The sequence below is a fragment of the Narcine bancroftii genome, chromosome 2, assembly GCF_036971445.1.
Source record: "Narcine bancroftii isolate sNarBan1 chromosome 2, sNarBan1.hap1, whole genome shotgun sequence".
Taxonomy (NCBI): domain Eukaryota; kingdom Metazoa; phylum Chordata; class Chondrichthyes; order Torpediniformes; family Narcinidae; genus Narcine; species Narcine bancroftii.
In genome coordinates, this window is record NC_091470.1 from 288,830,372 (window position 1) to 288,849,682 (window position 19,311).

The 19,311-nt window shown below is 41.1% G+C and overlaps 1 protein-coding gene across 6 annotated transcripts in view; it reads left to right on the plus strand.

The window, feature by feature from the left end:
* The window catches only part of ncoa2 (nuclear receptor coactivator 2), a 363,375-nt gene that overhangs the window by 138,526 nt on the left and 205,538 nt on the right, over positions 1–19,311 (plus strand). The window lies entirely within an intron of this gene.

Here is a 19,311-nt window from a genome sequence, read left to right on the forward strand (position 1 = left end):
TATTATGTATTGAACCTTACATCCTGGACATCATCTTAAAAATAGCAGCCAGGAAGTAGGTTGAAAATTACAACAGGAATTAGAGGAGGGAAGTGGGGGAAAAAAGGCAATTGGGGTTTTCAATATGCAGGTAGACTGGGAAAATCAGGTTGGAGCTGGATTTCAAGGAAAGAAATTTTATGCAATGCCTTCGAGGAGACTTTTTAGGGCAGCTTGTGGTTGAGCCCGCTTGGTAAAAGGCACTGGTTTTGATGCTGTGCAATGAAGGTAATTTGATTAAGGAACTTAAATAAAAGAAGCAATAAGGGGCCATGATCATGATGTGGTAGAATTTACTCTCCAGTTTGAGGGAGAAGGTAAATTGAATTTATCAGTATTATAGTTCAGTAAAGATTAACTACAGAGGCAAGAGAGAGGAGTTGGCCAATTGGATAGGAACCCTATCAGGGAAGCCAATGGAGCATCAATGGCAGGAGTTTGAGGGAATAATTTGAAAGATGGGATAATTTCATCCCAAAGAAGAAGCATTCAAAAGGGAGAGTGGAGCAGATGTAGCTGACAAGAGAAATCAATGACACCATAAAAGCAAAAGGAAAATACCAGTGTCGTGCCAGAAATTTGAGCAAGTCAGGGTGCAGAAGTGAGTTGGTACTAAGGAGAAGGTCTCAATGACTACCACTCTGTGGCATTGATCACCATTATGAAATGCTTTGAGTGCCTGGTAATGGGACACATCAAAGCACACCTCCCAGAGACGATGGAACCATTTCAAATCACAAGGAAGAAACCATTCCACAAATAATGCCTTGTCTGTTCACTCCGTCCTAACCCACCTGAAGAACAACACCTCGTATGCCAGGCTGTTCTTCAGCTCACCGTTTAATATGATTGTTCCCCAGAGTCTATTGGGGAAGTGGTCCTCACTGGAACTCAACAATCCTCTCTGTAACTGGATACTGGACTTCTAAGGGAAAGCCCACAGTCTGCCCAGGTCAGACTGTTGAGCACTGTAACACTAAGCACTGGCGCACCTCTAGAATGTGTGCTCAGCCCGATCCTGTTTCCACTGCTGACCCACGACTGCATCGCCAGATCCAGCTCCATTTGTGTCAATTTTGCAACAGTAGTCGGCCTCTTCAGCAACAACTGAATGGCACTACAGAGAAGAGGTGAAAAATCTCTTGAAATGGTGCAACCTGATGACCAGTAATGGCCACCCTCCACTACACATCAACAACTCTGTAGCAGAGAGAGTGGAGAGCACCAAATTCCTTGGAGTTCATTTAACTAGTGTCCGATTGTACACACTCGTCATCTCACCTGTCAGGAAGGCACAACAGTGACTGCACTTCCTGAGAAGACTGAAGGGGACAAGGCTACCGACCACCATTATGTCAACCTTTGAATGAACTCTATCAAGAGTGCCCTGGCTGGCTGCATCATTGTGGTACAGTTGCTGCAAAGAAATGGATCAGAGGTCAATTTGCAGGAACGTGAGAGAGGATCACTGGTGTCTCTGTCCACCACACCTCTTCCCCCCCTCCCCCCACCCAATCGATGTGATCTACCTATTATGAGCTCCCGTTTTAGTAAAATGGGATTATCATTGTAAAGGATAGTATAGACAGGAGGAACTGAATGGACAAAGTTAACATTGAACATTTCATGCAAGCAACATCGTAACACAAGTCACAGCCCAGCGACAATTTGATACAATGGAAGAACTGAGGGAAGGCTTGTCACAGTCTGTTCCAGATTCAATACATTTGCAAAGACATTGTGTTTTTGCAAGGGAGAATCATTCTGATGGCTGGAAAGAAAACAGCAGTTTGAAGCAGCTCTTGTGGCCAGCCATTGTGTGGAATTCAGAGTAAAGCATGTTCTATGAATGACTGGGCCTTTTCGGTGGATTCACCTGTGCCAGGAGGGTCTTTTGGGAAGCAAAGTGCTTCATTTTGAGTGTGACTAACAGTGAAGGTCACTTGGGAGTCCGGTGCCAGGGTCTTGGAAGCTTTGTGGAGGCAGCCCAGTTCGAGTCTTGCCTACAAAGGGATCAGGAGTGCTATGACCACAGCTTGTGTGGATGGACATTTCTTCAAAGGCAACACAAGAATTCCTGAGTCTGTAGCAGCCAGAATTCCAGTCTTCCCATCAGTTCAACATTAATTCTGGGCATCAAATTTCAAAGCCCTACTCTCCAACACTGAATTTGAAAGACTGAACTTTGAAGTAACTTTCTAGATTCTGGCCTGAACTGTAATGGTTTGAGTATCTCTCTCTCTCTCACACACACACAGTTGGGGATAGATTTAGTGTTAAAGATGATTTAAAAGTTAAAGACTATAGTTTAAGAGTAAGAAATGAAATTAGTGTTTTAAAATTAAACACTGTCTGGTTGATTGTCTATTGCTGTTCGTTACATGGGGTTTGAAACATACTGAGATCGTTGTCTGAAGAGAGCACAAAAAAAAATAATTGAGGACCCCTTCCACCCTGCACGCAGCATCTTTCAGATGCTCCCATCGGGGAAGAGATACTGGAGGATCAGAGCCAGCACCACCCAGGCTGAGGAACAGCTTCTTCCCACAGTGAGAATGCTGAATGACCAAAGGAACTGCTCACATTAACCATCCAAGACTCTCATAATTGCAAAATGGCATTTATTTATGTATTTGTATCTATGAATACATGTCCTGCATATGTATTGTTTGTCTGTATGTGTATAATGACTGGTTGTGTCTGCAAGTTTTGCACCCAGGGCCAAAGAATGCTGTTTCGTCAGGTTGTACTTGTACAATCAGATGGCAATAAACTTGAATTGAAGATGCTTGGGAAGCTGAGATGGATGAGCCCCCTAAACTGGATGGGCTACACCTCAGCATTCTGAAAGAGGTCACTGATGTGAATGCATTAATAATGATCCTTCTGGAATTGCTCAAGTTGGGAATGGTTCAAAAGGACTGGATAATTACAAATGTTGGCTCACTCTTTGCAGGGGAGAGAAGTAAAAGCCGGGAAATTATAGGCTGATTAACTAACTGGTTGGCAAGATTCTTGAGACTGTTATTAAGGATGTGATTTTTGGGGTACTTGAAAGCACACAAAATAGACTGAAGCCACCATTGTTTCCCTTGGGCAGGACAGACAAACGAGAGTTGGATGTTTTATTTTACTTCAATTTTTAGAAGGCCATTGTCACGGCTGCTGAACAAAATGGGAGCCCATGGTATTATGGGAAAGGTATTAACATGCATAGAAGATTAGCTGTCAGGTAGAAGGCAAAGAGTGTAAATAAAGGGGGCCTTTTCTGGCTGGCTGTGGTGTTCTGCAGGGGTTTGTGTTGGGTCCAAAACTTTTCACGATGTATGTAAATAATTAAGATGATGGATTTGATGGTTTTGTGGCTATTAATGATTATCCATTTCATTTTGTCCACGTTGAGACTTGGGTTGCTACTCTCACACCCTTTCGAGGTTTTTCTTCTCTGTAGTGCCTCTCAGGGATGGGTAGTGTTGACAATGCAGGGAGTCTGCAGAGGGACTTGATAGATTGGGAGAATGGGTAAAGTGGTAGATGACATCTATGGTTATGTTTCTTGATAAAAGGAATAAGTAAGTAGACTAATTTCTAAATGGGAGAGAATTTAGAAAGCAGAGGTCCAAAGGGACTTTGGGAGACTGAATTAAAAACACACTGAATGAGTTGGTAGTCAGGAAGGCAGTTGCAATATTAGCATTCATTTCGAGAGAGCCAGAATATAAAAGCATAGAAGTAATGCTGAGACCTTACAAGGCATTGGTCAGACCACATTTGGAGCATTGTGAGCATTTTGCGCCTCATATCTAAGGAAGGTTGTGCTGGCATTGGCAGGGATTCAGAAGAGGTTACTGCAAATGAACCCAAAGATGAAAGGATAAACATATGACCAGTGTTTGACTCTGAGCCTATACTCATTGGAGTTTAGAAGACAAGGGAGACCTCATTGTAACATTCTGTATATTAAAAGGGTGGGGTAGAGTGGACGGGGAGAAAATGTTTCCAATAGTGGGAGAGTCTAGGACTAGAGGACACAGCCTCCAAATTTAAGGATATCACTTTTGAACAGAGATGAGGAGAAATTTATTCTGCCAAAGGGTAGTGAATCTGTGGAATTCGTAGCCACAGATGGCAGTGGAGGTCGTCGTTGGGTATATTTAGAGAAGAGTTGATGGGTTCTTGATTTGTAAGGGTGTCAATGGTTATGGGGAGAAGACGGAAGAATGGGGTTTAAAGAAAAAAAATACATGAGCCATGATTTAAATGGCAGAAAACTCGATGGGCCAATGGCTTAATAGGATATGCTATTACTTGTCTCCTTCAGTATGTGGTTTGGTTTACTTCATTCAGGCAGTGGCTGGGTTGTATGGAGTACTCCAAACAATGGAAGTTAGGTTTTCATTACATTGCTTCATTCCAAATGACAGTGATTAGGTTGATTTTTTAAAAATCTAAAATTAAAATTTTTTAAGTTCTGGTTGGGATAAGTCAAAATGAACATTTTCTTGGCAAAGTCTGACCTTGAACGTACTTATTGTACAGTAGCCATTTTTTCAGCATGAGTCAATACATGTGACTTGAATTCCTATGTGAAGAATCTTCATTATAATCCTTAAAGTCACCAGGCTAAATCATTACATTGAGTTTGCACCCTGGTAACTTAAATATTATGAATTTCTGACTCTGTTGATATTCTTTCTTAACACCATCTCAACAGCTGCGCTCAGTGGATGAGTTTTATTTATTCTTGGCTGTAGTGTAGAAGAGTGTATAAGAGAAAAGAGGTGTTGATGAGGCTCTGGTTAGACCTCATTTGGAGTACTGTGTGCAGTTTTGGGTCTTCTATCTTAGAAAGGATGTGATGATGTTGGAGAGGGTGCAGAGGAGATTTACTAGGATGATTCCTGCAATGCAAGGGGTAATGTCTGAGGAATGTTTGGCAGCTCTTGGATTGTATTCATTGGAGTATAGAAGAATGAGGGGATCTCAGAGGCATTTCGAATTTTGAATGATTTTGGATGTAGATAAGATGTTTCCCTTGGTGGGTGAATCAAGAACAAGGGGTCACAGTCTTAAAATTAGTTATCCATTTAAAAAACAAAGATGAGGAAGAACTTCTTTAGTCAGAGAGTCGTGGATCTGCGGAACTCACTGCCATATACAGAGGTGGAGGTCAGATCATTGGGAGAATTTAAACAGGAAATTGATCTATCTAATTAATAAGGGTATGAAGGGATATGGGGAAAAGGCTGAAAATTGGAACGAGGTGTGAGCATAGTTCAGCTTAGTGTAGAGTAACCGAACAGACTTGATGGGCCTAGTGGCCTGCTTCTATTCCTTTATCTTGTGATCTTGTGACTATTACTTCACCTTGGGGCAAAGTGAAATTGGCAATTAGAGCATCCCCTCCTGCAAGTGTACTCCGTTTGCCTGTCTTAAATTATGCTTTTTTAAGTAGTTTTAGAGATATCCAGGTAATATTACCATATGGATTAAAATGAAACCAGATGAAGTGAAAGAAAGAGAATGAAGATCGAATTAAGATTATAAAAGCAAAAAATACAGTAAAACTTCGTTAGAACGCAATAGTTGGGGTCCAAAATTTCATACCACGTTACAGCCGAGTTGCGGAACAGATGCATAAATGTCATGATTCAGGAAGCAGGAAAACAGAATACTGTGACTCAAACCCTACATTAAGACCTTTAAACTCCACATATTAACATACACATCTTGTAAATCAGTCATGAGTCCATTTTTCAGTTTTTGGCTGTTAGCCTGGCATACTAAAATCAATAAGCGATTCCGCGGATTAACGAATCACGCACTAATGAGGTTTCACTGTACCTTGAGAAAATTAAAGAAGCATACACAAGAAAACAGTGTTTCATTAATTGACTTGCACACATGCTGGTGGACTCAGAAATAGTAGTCAAAGGAAAACTATTGGATCTGATTTCAAGATGTTGGTATTTTGCCCATGCTGGGGAAATTTTTTCTCTAAAAGGGTAAAAAGAATTGTATCTGCTAATGTAATTTCTTTGATAGAGTGACTGTCAAAAATACGACTGAACTGGTATTCTTTCACCTTTGAGGAGCTTGCTTCTTTGAAGTTCTGAGCTTCAAGTGGAAGTTAAAATGCTATATAGCTGTGTGTGGGTTTTAGTAGGTGCAATAGATAAAAATGATCAAATTGCGATACATTTTTTCCATTTTTGTGTGTGCACTGTAGAATTGAGAAATAGCTTGTCATATAGAAAGTCAGTGAAATATCTCCTCAGTCTTTTTTGCCTCACCGAGAATAGGGAAACTGAGCTGGGACAGAATGAATTCATCACATAGAACTACCGGACACTACAGCACAAAAGCAGGCCCTTCAACCCTTCTAGTCTATGCTGAACTATTTTTCTGCCTAGTCCCACTGATCTGCCCTTGAACCTTATTGCTCCATATCCATACACCTCCGGACCATTTATTCTGCCTGTCCAAATTTTTTTTTTTGTCAAATTTTAACCTGAATTTACCAATTCAACTAAGGGCTCATTCCACAACCCGACCACTTTCTGCATGATCCCTTTAACTTTCCCCCTTTCATCCTTGACCCATGACCTCTAGTTTTATTTCAACTAACCGGAGTGTAAAAAGCTGACTTGTATTTACTCTGTATCTATACCCATTATAAATTTGTATACCTCTATTAAATCTCTCCTCATTGTTCTGTGCTCCAGGGGATAAAGTCCTAACCTGTTTAACCTTTCCCTGTAACTCAGGACGTCAAGTTCTGGCAACATTCTTGTAATTCTCCTTCGCATTCTTTCAATGTTATTGATGTCTTTCTTGTAGTTACGTAACCATAACTGCACATAATACTCCAAATTTGGCCTCATCAATGTTTTATTCAGCTTTACCATAACATCCCAACCCCAGTAATCAATACGTATTTATGAAGGCTAATATGCCAAAAGCTCTCTACCTGTGACACCACCTTTAGGGAATTATGCATTTGTATTCCCAGATCCCTCTGTTCTACTGACATATCATTTACATTGTATGTCATATTTTGTTTTCTCCTTCCAAAGTACAACCCCTCATATTTATCTGCATTAAATTCTATCTGTCATTTTGCAGCCCATTTTTCCAGCTGCTCCAGATTCTTCTTCAAGTTTTGAAAGCCTTCCTCCCTGTCAATGACACCTCCAAACTTTCCTGATCTAATTTAACACATTATCATCCAGATCTTGAGTATGGATGACAAATAACTGTGGACCCAGCACCAATCCTTGAGGCACACTATTAGTCACAAGCCTCCAGTCAGAGAGGCAATCATCTACAACCACTCTCCTGCTCTCTCGTGGAGCTAATGTCTTATCCAACTTACTAACTCACCAGGAACATCGAGCTACTGAACCTTCCTGACAACATCACAGAGGTGTCAAAGGTGTTACTAAAGTCCATGTAGACAACATCCAGGGCTTTTCCTTCATCACCTTTTCTGGTAACCGCCTTGAAAAACTGCAAAACTGGTTAAACACGACCTTCCACACACAAAGACGTTGACTATCTGTAATCAGTCCCTGGCTATCCAAATACTTGTATTTCCAATTTTTTAAAGACCTTGCAATAACTTACCCACTACTGACATCAGACTCACTGATATATAATTTACTGGATTATTTTTAGATCCTTTCAAACAACAGAACTACAAGAATCCCTGCAAAGGTTGAGGACCCTGTGATATCTGCCCCTGAGGCTGATGTCAGAACATCATTCATGAGGGTAAACCCTCACAAGGTGTCAGGCCATGATGATGTACCTGACAAGGTACTGAAAATCTGGGCCAACCAACCAACTAGCCAGAGTGTTCACGGACATTTTCCATCTCCTACTGCTGCAGTCGGAGGTTCCCATTTGCTTCAAAAGGGTATCAATCAAACTGGTGTCCAAGAGCAGTGAGAGCTGCCTCAACGTCTATCGCGCAGTAACACTAACATCTACTGTGATGAAATGCTTTGGGAGGTATGTCATGGCCAGAATGAACACGTACCTAAGCAAAGGTCTAACCCTCTGTAATTCGCCTATCATCACCATTGTTCCACAGCAAATGCATTATTAGTGACTCTCCACTCAGCTCTGGAACACCTTGAAAACAGAAACTCGTACATACGGCTGCTCGTCATAGATTACAGCTCAGCTTGAAATACCATTATTCCCTCAGTGCTGGTCAAGGAGCTCCAAATCCTGGGCCTCTGCACTCTCCTCTGCAACTGGATCCTTGACTTCCACATTGGAAGACTACAGTCCGTACGCTCCTGTCTGACTATCAGTGTTGGCAAGTGAAGTAGCTGGTTGAGGAGTGGAATCAATGTCGGACTCTTTCTATTGGTATTTAAGGGAATTTTGGTACCAGTGCCTAACCTTTTATCTGGGATCGTTGGGATCAGATACCTGCTATTTTTCAGAATCTTCTGGATTTTGGAATCATTTTGATTTCAGTCCCTTTAAGCCCACCTACCTGTGTCACATGGCTGTCTCTCCTCCTCCTCCTCCCCCCCTCGTCTGAGTCATGCTGCCGTCTCTCTCCTACCCCCACCGCTGTATCAGCGCCATGGGAATGGCCCCCTTCTGAGTTCCCTTGCACTGGTACAGTGGTTTCTGCTGCAAGGGGAATTGTGGGTAGCAACAACGGCCATTGAGCTGCCATTGGGCCAACTGAAAGCGCCGCGACGCTGGATGGGCATCAGTATACTGACGATTCAGAGGCACTTATGAAGTAGTGGAACAACACGGGATATTCAAATGTGAATTGAGCGAGGGTCATGCTTAATGGATAGGGTACTTAAAATATTGATACCACTAATTAGCGATGCAGAACGTGATGGGATACAGGGGAGTTGAGCAAGGGTCGTGTGGGGTCATGTTTGGCGCCAAACTCCATCGTCAACGAGTAGATGTCATCTAATGAAAAAGTGTCTTTTTTTTGGGATTCCGGATGAAAGGTACAACACAGACCATTTAATGAATAATTTTCTACACTCTTCACGTTCAGTGATGGATCGATCCTAAGTCGTCGTGTTTTATAGAGGACTTGGTATAACTTCCAGTTACGCAAACTTAAGTGTAACATGCTTCAATTGATGTGAGAAAGAAATTTAATAAATTATTAAATAAGATTTTCTGCATTGTTTGCTCTCAAACTCAATCTAATAGGAAAATTGTAGAAATAGTTGTTTAAAATTTAATTATTGGGTCTGATGTCTTGTGTTGTATTAAATCACTTTTTCTCAACCCAAATCTTTGGTAAGACAGTAATTCAGTGGGCAAATATCCCTATGGTTGGTCTTGCATCTAATGCGTATAAAAATTATAAGAATTGTTTAGAGTCTAATATTTGAAATTTTTCAAGGCTACCAACACTGTACTTGTTGGCAAAAAGACAAGAGTTTAACTAGTTGCTGATGTTTCTACCATGTACATCTCCTCCCACAATCTCTCCAATAATGAAGTGGCCCAGACTAAACTTGAAAGGAGCACAGAAACAACGGCATCGTTAATTCTACCTGTGTTGGATCACATGAGCACTATACACAGGCTGTCTAAAATATAAATTAGTCATCCTTGACTTTCTGATCTGTATTAGTCTTCCATTGACTAATTATTTTGCATCTGCATACCAGCAACACGTTTGACTGGAATTTTAACTGGTCAGTGATCTTTTCAGAGCATAAAACTTATCAATCACAGCTTTGAATTTACTTATTAATTGATAAACTGCATTGAGAAATGACTCTTTTTGTCTGAGGAAAATGTCCAAACCCTCATTCGAACTCAACATCACAGTGCTATTTCTCCATCAGGGAAATGATCCTTCGCATCTTTCTTGTCAGATCTCCGAAGAATTTTTGCTTCAACACAACCTCCCATTTTTATAATCTACTCGACTTTTCCTGCATCATGAACCTCTCACATTAGGAATCAGTCAAATGAACTTACTGTACTTGATCTGCTTTGCTCTTAAGTGAAGAAATCAGAACTGTGCAATTCTTCAAATATAGCCACTCAGTCCTATATAAATATAGAAAGAAATCATCTCCTTCCACTCCAGTGACAATAAAGGCTAATCAGTCATTTGGCTTCCTAATTATTTACTCTATCTGCATATCTGCTTTCTTGATTTACTTATCAGGATATCAGTATACCTCAATCCCTCTGACTATCTAAAGATGTTGTGGATTTAATGGTTTTCTCTTAAGTCTGCTTTTTTCTGAAGTAATAATTCAGTTACCCAATTGCTTAAGTTGTCTCTTTGCAGCTAACTCGTGTTCTCCTCATTGTTTACCTTTCATCCAGCTGCTGTGTGTTAGACACAATAGACAATAGACAATAGGAGCTGGAGTAGGCCCTTCGGCCTGTCAAGCCAGCACCGCCATTTTACAGATCATGGCTGATCACTACCATCAGTACCCCATTCCAGCCTTATCCCCATAACCCTCAACTCCTTTGCCCACTAGAGTCTTATCTAATAGATATGTTTGATTCGTTTGATATGTTACATGTCTGCTTAGTCAAGCCAATGATACAAGTTCCGAGGCCATGTGCACTGTTCTTTCTCCTCCATTAATTGCAACCTGCCAACCTGAACACAGCTCATTAATTCCTAATTTATATTTTCTGATTAATAGCTAATAATGTATGTTTATATCAGTCCCAAACCATTGTGTCCTCATGATTTGCACCAACTTCTGGGTGACACATTTAAAAAAAAAGTTCCAACATATTTATGTTGTAAAAAATAGTTTAAAAACATCAAATTTATATGAAGGAACCCCTAAAATGCTAAAATTATAATTAACAGCAAGGGAATAAAGAAAACAATTCAAACTTTTACCTGGACCTTATTCTTCCACAGGGCTGGCATCTCCATTCAAATGATTGGCTCACTATCTGTGTGCCAGCTCGTCCCAAGGTAATACTGAGGGGTTAAATGCAAAGTGAACCCAGCCTTGCTCACCAGCCCCAGTGAGAACAGCATTAAGAGAAAAATCAGGAGTGCAAGCATCTAACTGCAAGCTGTTTTGGGTTCTGCATTTGGCAAAGCATGCGGGGAGGTCCTAAATAAATTGAGCTCTTAATACTTGGAACTGCTGGTTGTCAAGCAGCTAGATTTGAGCCTATATAATTGGATTACATTAAGCTCTCATAATTTGTGAGTGGGCGGGATGTGAACTTGCATGGAAAACAAAAAGAAAATGCAGATACCACTAAAGTTTCTGACAGTTACACTAACGTTATTGTGTCCATGGAGGGATTGACCACAGAACCTTGGTGGTCAAACACCGTAGAGATGTAATGTCCCATGCAAATTTCAGCTTGTTTGTTAAAATACTGAACCTTACTTTGGCTGTAAACCTCCCCATATTCATGATCCCTGATGTTCCTGGTCCCAGCTCTAGTTGCACCTCCAACATGCAATTGAGGTGCCATTATTGGTTTCAAATCTGCTATTGATGTTTCATTACTTGTCAGCATCAGATATAATTACAGTCCATCACATGGTCAACAGGGTTCAATGAACAATGCAGTTGTTGGACAATGGGCAGCAGATACTACAGAGAATTCTGTGCTAGCACAATGTATTTATCAACTCTCTTGCAAAACACAGATGATTTAATATGTACATGTATTGAACTATTCTATACCGAGTTACTATAGACGTCGGTGTGGAATCTTGTACTCGTTGTCAAGTTTGATGAGTCTAGTGCAAGACTGACACCTCCAGGCTTGGATGCAGGTCTTATATACATCACTGCTTCTTTCACATGGACAGAAAGTAACATCATCAATGATGTCATAAGCTCAAATAAAAACCTGTGGATGCAGGTCAATTTCCTGTGTTTTCCACACCACCCCTGCCATTTTGGGACCCGGTTCACTTGCTGGTCATTGGGTTGCCACATACATATATTTGCACATAGTAAGTCAGTGGATAACTTGTGGAAATAATTCTGTTAAATTATATCTACTGTGTTGGGTATCTTGCCTCACTAGTTAATAATGTACATATGCATTTCAATCTGCATATATCAACATAACTTCATTGATGTTGGAACCATTCACCGGCTGTGACTATGAATGAAGAAGCTCATAAATTATTCAAATTGAGCTTGCAGGTGATGAGTGAAATTGCCCTTTGATTTTTGAAGTTGGATATATTAACATTTCACTTGCATGTTTTACATTGTGAATGCTTTTGGAAGATATTTGATAGTTAAATTTGTTTTATAGTTTCTCTTCATTTTTTTTATTAAGTGTGACAGAGTATTGGTAGCTGAGTTAGTCTAGTGATTGTTTCCCCTGAGTTACAGTAGATGCCAAACTTTGCACTGAACAGTTAAGGTTCAGAATCTACCCCATGTGCTATCACATATAGTACAGCTTTTCGTGTTTTATTAATGGCTTCAACCAGTGATGTTTCTTGCAGATATGTGCAAATATGTTAGATGTATTCATTGGTTTGACTTCCTGAAGCATTCTTGTATTGCGTATTATTGTTATGTAACAAACAAACAAAATTTGGACATCCAGAAATGTCTCCATCAAAATGGTCAATGAATTTCCAAAGCAATAAATTGAACATAACTGGTAATTGACTAAAAGTGGAACACATAAAGCAAAAGCCAAATTAATCAGTAATGATTTTGAATGTATTATTGTTATCAGCATCCTAAGAAATCATTTCATTTGGCATCAAGAGTAGGTACCAAACAGGGCTCAACCCAGAAACGTTGGTAACCTTTGCTACTACATAAAGGCACTGTTTGACCAGCTGAGTTTCTCCAGCATCTGTGTGTTTTTTCACTTGTATCTGCAATATATGACTTTACACAGCCGCTGCATAATGGGAAATTTTCACGACTCAGAAATATTTCCAGTGGCAGCCCTAGACACATTTGCGGACTGCCTGCAGTCTAAACTAGACTGCAGGCGGCCCGCAACAGTGGGCTAAATGGATAGGACGATGTCGACACTGTGACGCTGTACGTCGCTCACAGGGTGTACATCACGATCGATTTCGACCGACGTCCAGCTTTCAAAATCACCGCAACTTGGGTGTTTTAGTGTAAACGTCCTTCCTGTGTGAAAATTATCAATGGGAAATTATCGTAACAGCAGTTTAAAAACCATAAATGATTTACCATCTGAAAAGTAAATGTCTGGTGCTGAGCACAGTTCCAACAAGCCTCAAAGCTTACCACCATCCAAGACAATACACTGCTTTAATTAGCATTCCATGATCATTGAAGGTTTTCTTTCATTCCACTACCCAGCACATGCAGTTTATAAAATGCCTTGTCCTTACTCCAGACGACACTCACAGCAACCTGATGGATGGATAACATCTTTAAAAACTGGGAGTATCAGCATCTTCAGGTTTCCTTCAACGATATACACTGTGCTGTCTTGGAAATATAATGGTCCAAAATGTGAAACTCTCTCCACAGCAGTCTAGTAGAAGGATATTCACCAGGAAGACTGCAGACTTTGAGAAAGGTGGCTCACTGCCATCTTTCTACCTAGTCTCTTCTCACATCCAATTAACACGTTTTGTTGGTCTGGTTTCCTCCCCCATTGATTGAATTCTGAGTCTTTCTGATATATCCTCCTTCTGCCTTTTCTGATTTTTCCTTGAAGAAGGGCTCAGGCCTGAAACGTCGGCAATATATCTTTGTCTCCTGTAGATGCTGGATAGACCACTGAGTTCCTCCGGCATTTCAGTATTTTTACTACAATCGCAGCGTCTGCAGCCTATCATGTTTCTTTCACTGCCACCTTGACAGGGTTAATTTTGGAGAGACAATAAATGTCAATAGATTGTCTTCCTGCAAATTAAGCAAATGTCCTGTCAACTGCTATCTTATAAATGATTAAACTATTAAATTACAGAAATTGTCACAATTTGCTGCTAGATTGATTCCATCAACACTAATTGTAGACCCAATGAAGGAAAAACTATTTGATCTGGTCTCATAAACTTCTACTGGTGTACTGTGGAGAGCATTCTGGCTGGTTGCATCACTGCCTGTTATGAAGACGCCAACTCTCAGGACAAAAATAAACTCCCAAAGATTGTTAACTTGGCCTGCAACATCACAGGCAGCAGACTTCACTCCATCGAGGACATCTACGTGAGGCAGTGTCTTGAAAAAGCAGCCTCTCTCCTCAAAGACCCCCACCACCCAGGCCATGCCTTCTTCACTCAGCTACCATCGGGGAAAAGGTACAAGAGCCTAAAGATGAGCACTCAGCAGCAGGACAGCTTCTTCCCCGCTGCCATCAGATTCCTGAGTAATCAATGAACCAAAGGCACTGCCTTACTTTTTGTTCACTATTATTATTATTTTATTTTTTATAGTAATGTCGTATGTTTTTACTATGACGCTGCCATTAAACACCGAATTTCATGACGTGTTCATGACAATGTATACTGATTCTGAAATATATCAAGTTGCAGTGAGAATTTGTGAGCAGTCTGGCTAGTAATATCATCAGGCAAAGCAATTAAAAAGATAATACCGAGTGCAGGGTTACAGAGACTAGTGAGTACAGAGTAAAAGCAATTTAATTTTGCTGGAGTAAGGTTCATTCAGGAGTCCGATAATAGTGGGAAAGAAATTGTCCTTGAATCTGGTGGTGTGTGATCTCACACTTGTAAATAATCTTCCTGAGGGGTGTAAAGAGTGTGGCCAGGGTGGGATGAGTTTTTTTCATGTTGGCTGCTTTTCCAAGGCTGTGAGAGGTCTAGTGGTCTAGTGTGGAGTTGATGTGGTGGGGGGGGGGGGGGGGGGGGTCAGAGCAGGTTTTTATATGGTAATTTGAGCTGCATTCATAACCCTCTGCAGGTTGTTGCATTCCCATATCGCACGGTGATGCACCCTGACAGGATAGGTTTGATGGTGCACAGGGGAGTGAGCTATGCCCTCTGGCAACTCGGCCAATTACTACTGCATGTCTACTCTGGATTGTCAGCGAAGCAATGGAAAGGATAATCAATGTGGTTATCAAGTAGCATTTCCCTGGCAATGTTCTGCCGAAGTTACTGAGCTCCTGACCTCACTACCTTTGGTTTAAACATGGACCAAAGTTCTAAAAGTCCACAGGTGAAGTGAGGGTAATTGACCTTGGCATCAAGGCATTATTTGACCAAGTATAGGGTCACTGGGCCCTGGCTAAACTGGAATCAATGGGAATCAAAAGGAAAGCCCTCCGCTGGTTGGAATCATACTATGACACCGGAATGTGGGTTATGATGAGTGGAGGTCAATCATCTCTGCCACAGGACATCTCTGCAGGAGTGGAACAAGTTGGTTACATATCTTTCCCTCCTATGGATACTGCAGCCCCTGCTGAATTTCCCCAGCAGTTTGTATATTAACATCTCTGCAGGAGTTCCTTCAGGTTGTGTCTGAGGCTCTTCAACAATAACCTCCTTTCAATAGTAAGGTCATAAATAGGGATTTGCACTTGTTCAACATCATTGTTGACTCCTCAGACTTTGAAGCAGTCAATAAGACCTGGACAATGGCAAGCTTGTGTTGATGGGTGGCAGGAAGTAAATCACAAAATTCTGTAGACACACTGGTTGAAGTAAAGCCACAAAATGTTGGAGAAGCTCAGCAGGTTAAACAATGTCCTTTATGTAGCAAAGATAAAGATACAGAATCGACATTTTGTCCTTGAGCCCTTCATCAAAGTATGAGAAAATGCCGGAAAGATTCCAAACAAAAGAATACATTTGTGGAAGAAGGCATATATTTCAGAAGCTCTGGACTGGATGATGACATCTTGGGAACAGATGCAGAGGAGACGAAGAAATTGAGAGAAGGGGATGAAATCCTTACAGGGGGCAGGGTGTGAGGAAGTGTTGTGGCCAAGTAGTTGTGGGAGTTGGAGTGTTTGTAGTATACGAGATGGAGACAGATCTAGGAAGGGGAAAATGTTATTGGAGATGGACCAGGACCAGGTGAGTTTGAGAAAGGAGTGCAAGTTGGATGCAAAGTAGATGAAGCTTGCATACTCTTCAACAGTGCATGAGGCAGCCCCGATGTAGTCCTCTCTCTCTTGGAGGAAGAGTTGGTGGGGTGGGGGGGGGGGAGAATGTTCTTGACTGTGTAGGCTTGCAGCATGGATTGCTCCACGAAAATTACAAACAGGCAGGCGTAGCTGGGACCCATGTGGGTACCTATGGCTACTCCTTTGATTTGGAGTAAGTGGTTTGAGTTGAAGGAGAAGTTATTTAGAGTGAGGATAAATTCTGTCAGGCAGAGAAAGGTGGTGGTAGAGGGTGACCTGTGTGGGGGATAGAGGTATAAAGGGATTGGACATCCATCATGACGATGAGGTAGTCCGGTTTGGGGAATCTGAAGTCATTTAGGAGATGGAGGCATGTGAGGAGTCACAGATGTAGGTGATGAGGGATTGGACCAGGAGAGAAAGGATAGAGTCAAGATGAGATGAATTTGATGGGGTAGGAGCAGACAGAAACAATGAGTCTGCCCAGATGTTTGGGTTTGTGTATCTTGAGTAGGAGGTAGAAACGTGCAGTGTAGGGGTGGGGAAGAATGACGTTGGTGGCTGTGAAGGGGAGGTTAGCAGAAGAGTTGAGGTTGGAGATGGTTTTGGAGACGGTGGCTTGATATGTGGTGGAGATGATAGGAGGAGGTGTCTGAGAGCTGTTGACTGGCCACAGCAAGATAGAGGTCAGTGGACCACAACAGCACCACCCTTGTCTGCGGGTTTGATGGTGAGGTTGGCATTGTAGAGAGTGGAGGGTAGAGCCTTCTGAGGAGGTGAGGTTGGAATGTGTAATGGGTGGCGTTGCATATGTACCAGACAATGATGATATCTAACAAGAGAAATTTTAGATATCACTTCCGTATTTCAACAGCACTACCGTTACTTAATCCCCCCGTGTCAGTGTCCCAGGGCTTACTGTAAACCAGAAATGAAGCTGCAGTAGCCATATACACAATGTGGCAACAGGTGCAGGTCAGAGGTTTGGAATGCCATGGTGAGTAGCTCGCCTCCTCACTCCCCAAAGCTTATTCACCATCAACAAGGAATGTGATGGAATACTCTCCACTTGTAGCCTCAACAACACTAGAGGTCGAGGAGTCACGTGATGGAGTAGTGGCCGGACGGTGAACTCCAGCCCTCTCCAGAAAAGTCGGGAAAAACAAAGGAAAACACAAAGGCACAGAAATAAAAGTTACAGAAAAGTGAGTATAAAGGTGGAAAGAAGATGGCGACAAAAAAAGAAAAATCGAAAGCAACGGTAAGAAGAGAGGAAGAGAAGACAAAGGAGGAAAAAGGTGAAGGCCTTACCTGTCCGAAGAGGCCCGCTGCGGAGAGAGAAACCCGCTCCCTCAGGTCGGTAAATAATGGACTACAAAAATGGCTCGCAGAGCCGAGTAAAAGTGCGCAACCGCGCATGCGCGAGGAATCGCGCATGCGCGATGTGAATGAAAAAAAACACACCGACGGGAGGGGGGACCAGCTGGGGAGTCGATCTCCACAGCCGGCAACGACAGCTGCAGAACACCTGCAGCAAGAAGAGACCACAGAAGACAATAGAAACAAGAAAGAAGAGGAGGAAAGGGCACCAAAGAAACAACAGATGGCCAACCCAGAGGAAGAAGAAGAGGAAGAGTACAGTGAAATAGAAGAAGAAAAGAAAGGCAAGATAAAGGATATACTTTCTCTTATTAAAGGATACATGGAGTCATTTAAAGAATGGCAAACACAGGAATTTAAGGATTTAAGAAAAAGAATAAACAACACAGAAGAGAAAATAAATAAAATAGAGATGACCTTAACAGAAATGGGAAAGAAAATGGACAAGATGGAAGAGCGGGCAGTAGCAGCAGAAATGGAGGTAGAAGACTTAAAAAAGAAATTGGAGGAATCTAATAAAAAAACTAAAGAGACACAAGAACTACTAGCTCAAAAAATAGATACAATGGAAAACCATAACAGAAGAAATAACATAAAGATAGTGGGCCTTAAGGAAGATGAAGAAGGCAAGAATATGAGGGAGTTTATAAAAGAGTGGATCCCTAAGACCCTAGGATGTCCAGAACTACAGCAAGAAATGGAAATAGAAAGGGCACATAGAGTATTGGCCTCTAAACCACAACCACAACAAAAACCAAGATCTATTGTAGTAAAATTCCTAAGATATACTACAAGAGAAAAGGTACTGGAGAAGACAATGGAAAAAGTAAGAGAGGGCAACAAACCACTGGAGTATAAAGGGCAAAAAATCTTCATTTATCCAGATATAAGTTTTGAACTCCTAAAGAAGAGAAAAGAGTTCAATACAGCAAAGGCAATTTTATGGAAGAAAGGGTATAAATTTATACTAAAGCATCCAGCGGTATTGAAAATATTTATTCCAGGACAACAAAACAGACTATTCTCGGATCCAGAAGAAGCACGAAAATTTGCAGAACAATTACAAAAATAGACTGAGGGAGGAAGACGGGTAATGAGAGTTAAAATGATCACGATTGATATGTATGTGGGTAAAGACAAAAATAGACTGAGGGATGAAGACGGGTAATGAGAGTAAAAATGATCACGATTGATATGTATGCGGGTAAAGAGGTATAAGAGTGAATAGAGACAATGTGCATACGTGAATGTATCTGTACTTAGAGGAAAATATAGATAGTATAGACAAGAATTAATAAGGGAAGGTAATGGAATAGAGAGAATAAGGAGGGAATTAAAAGAGTGACCTTTGTGACATATGAAAAGTGAAATCTTTTCTGGGGGGGCGGGGTGGGGGGAAATAGCGGTCACTGCAAAATCAGTTGACGCTTGCGAGTGGATTCGCAAATCCAAATGGAGAGGGGAGATGTGGTTGTCCGACAAGGGATAAAGGACAACTCAGGAGGTGAAGGGGAGATTGGGGATAAATAAGATAGAAATAGGAGAATAAGGAAAATGTTGGATGGTGTAGGAATGTTGTCTTATAAAGAGTTGAAAATAAGAAAACAGAAATGGAAAAGGAGGAAAGGTAATGATGGAAAAACGGAAAGAGAAGATAAACAAAATATAAAAGGGCTACGCTGAACTATATGACTTTAAATATTAATGGAATACATAACCAAATTAAAAGGAAGAAACTACTAAATTTAAATGAATAAATGTATTCCATTAGAAAAAATAACATATAGGTTAAGAAATAATATTGAAATATTCAAACAAGTATAGGAG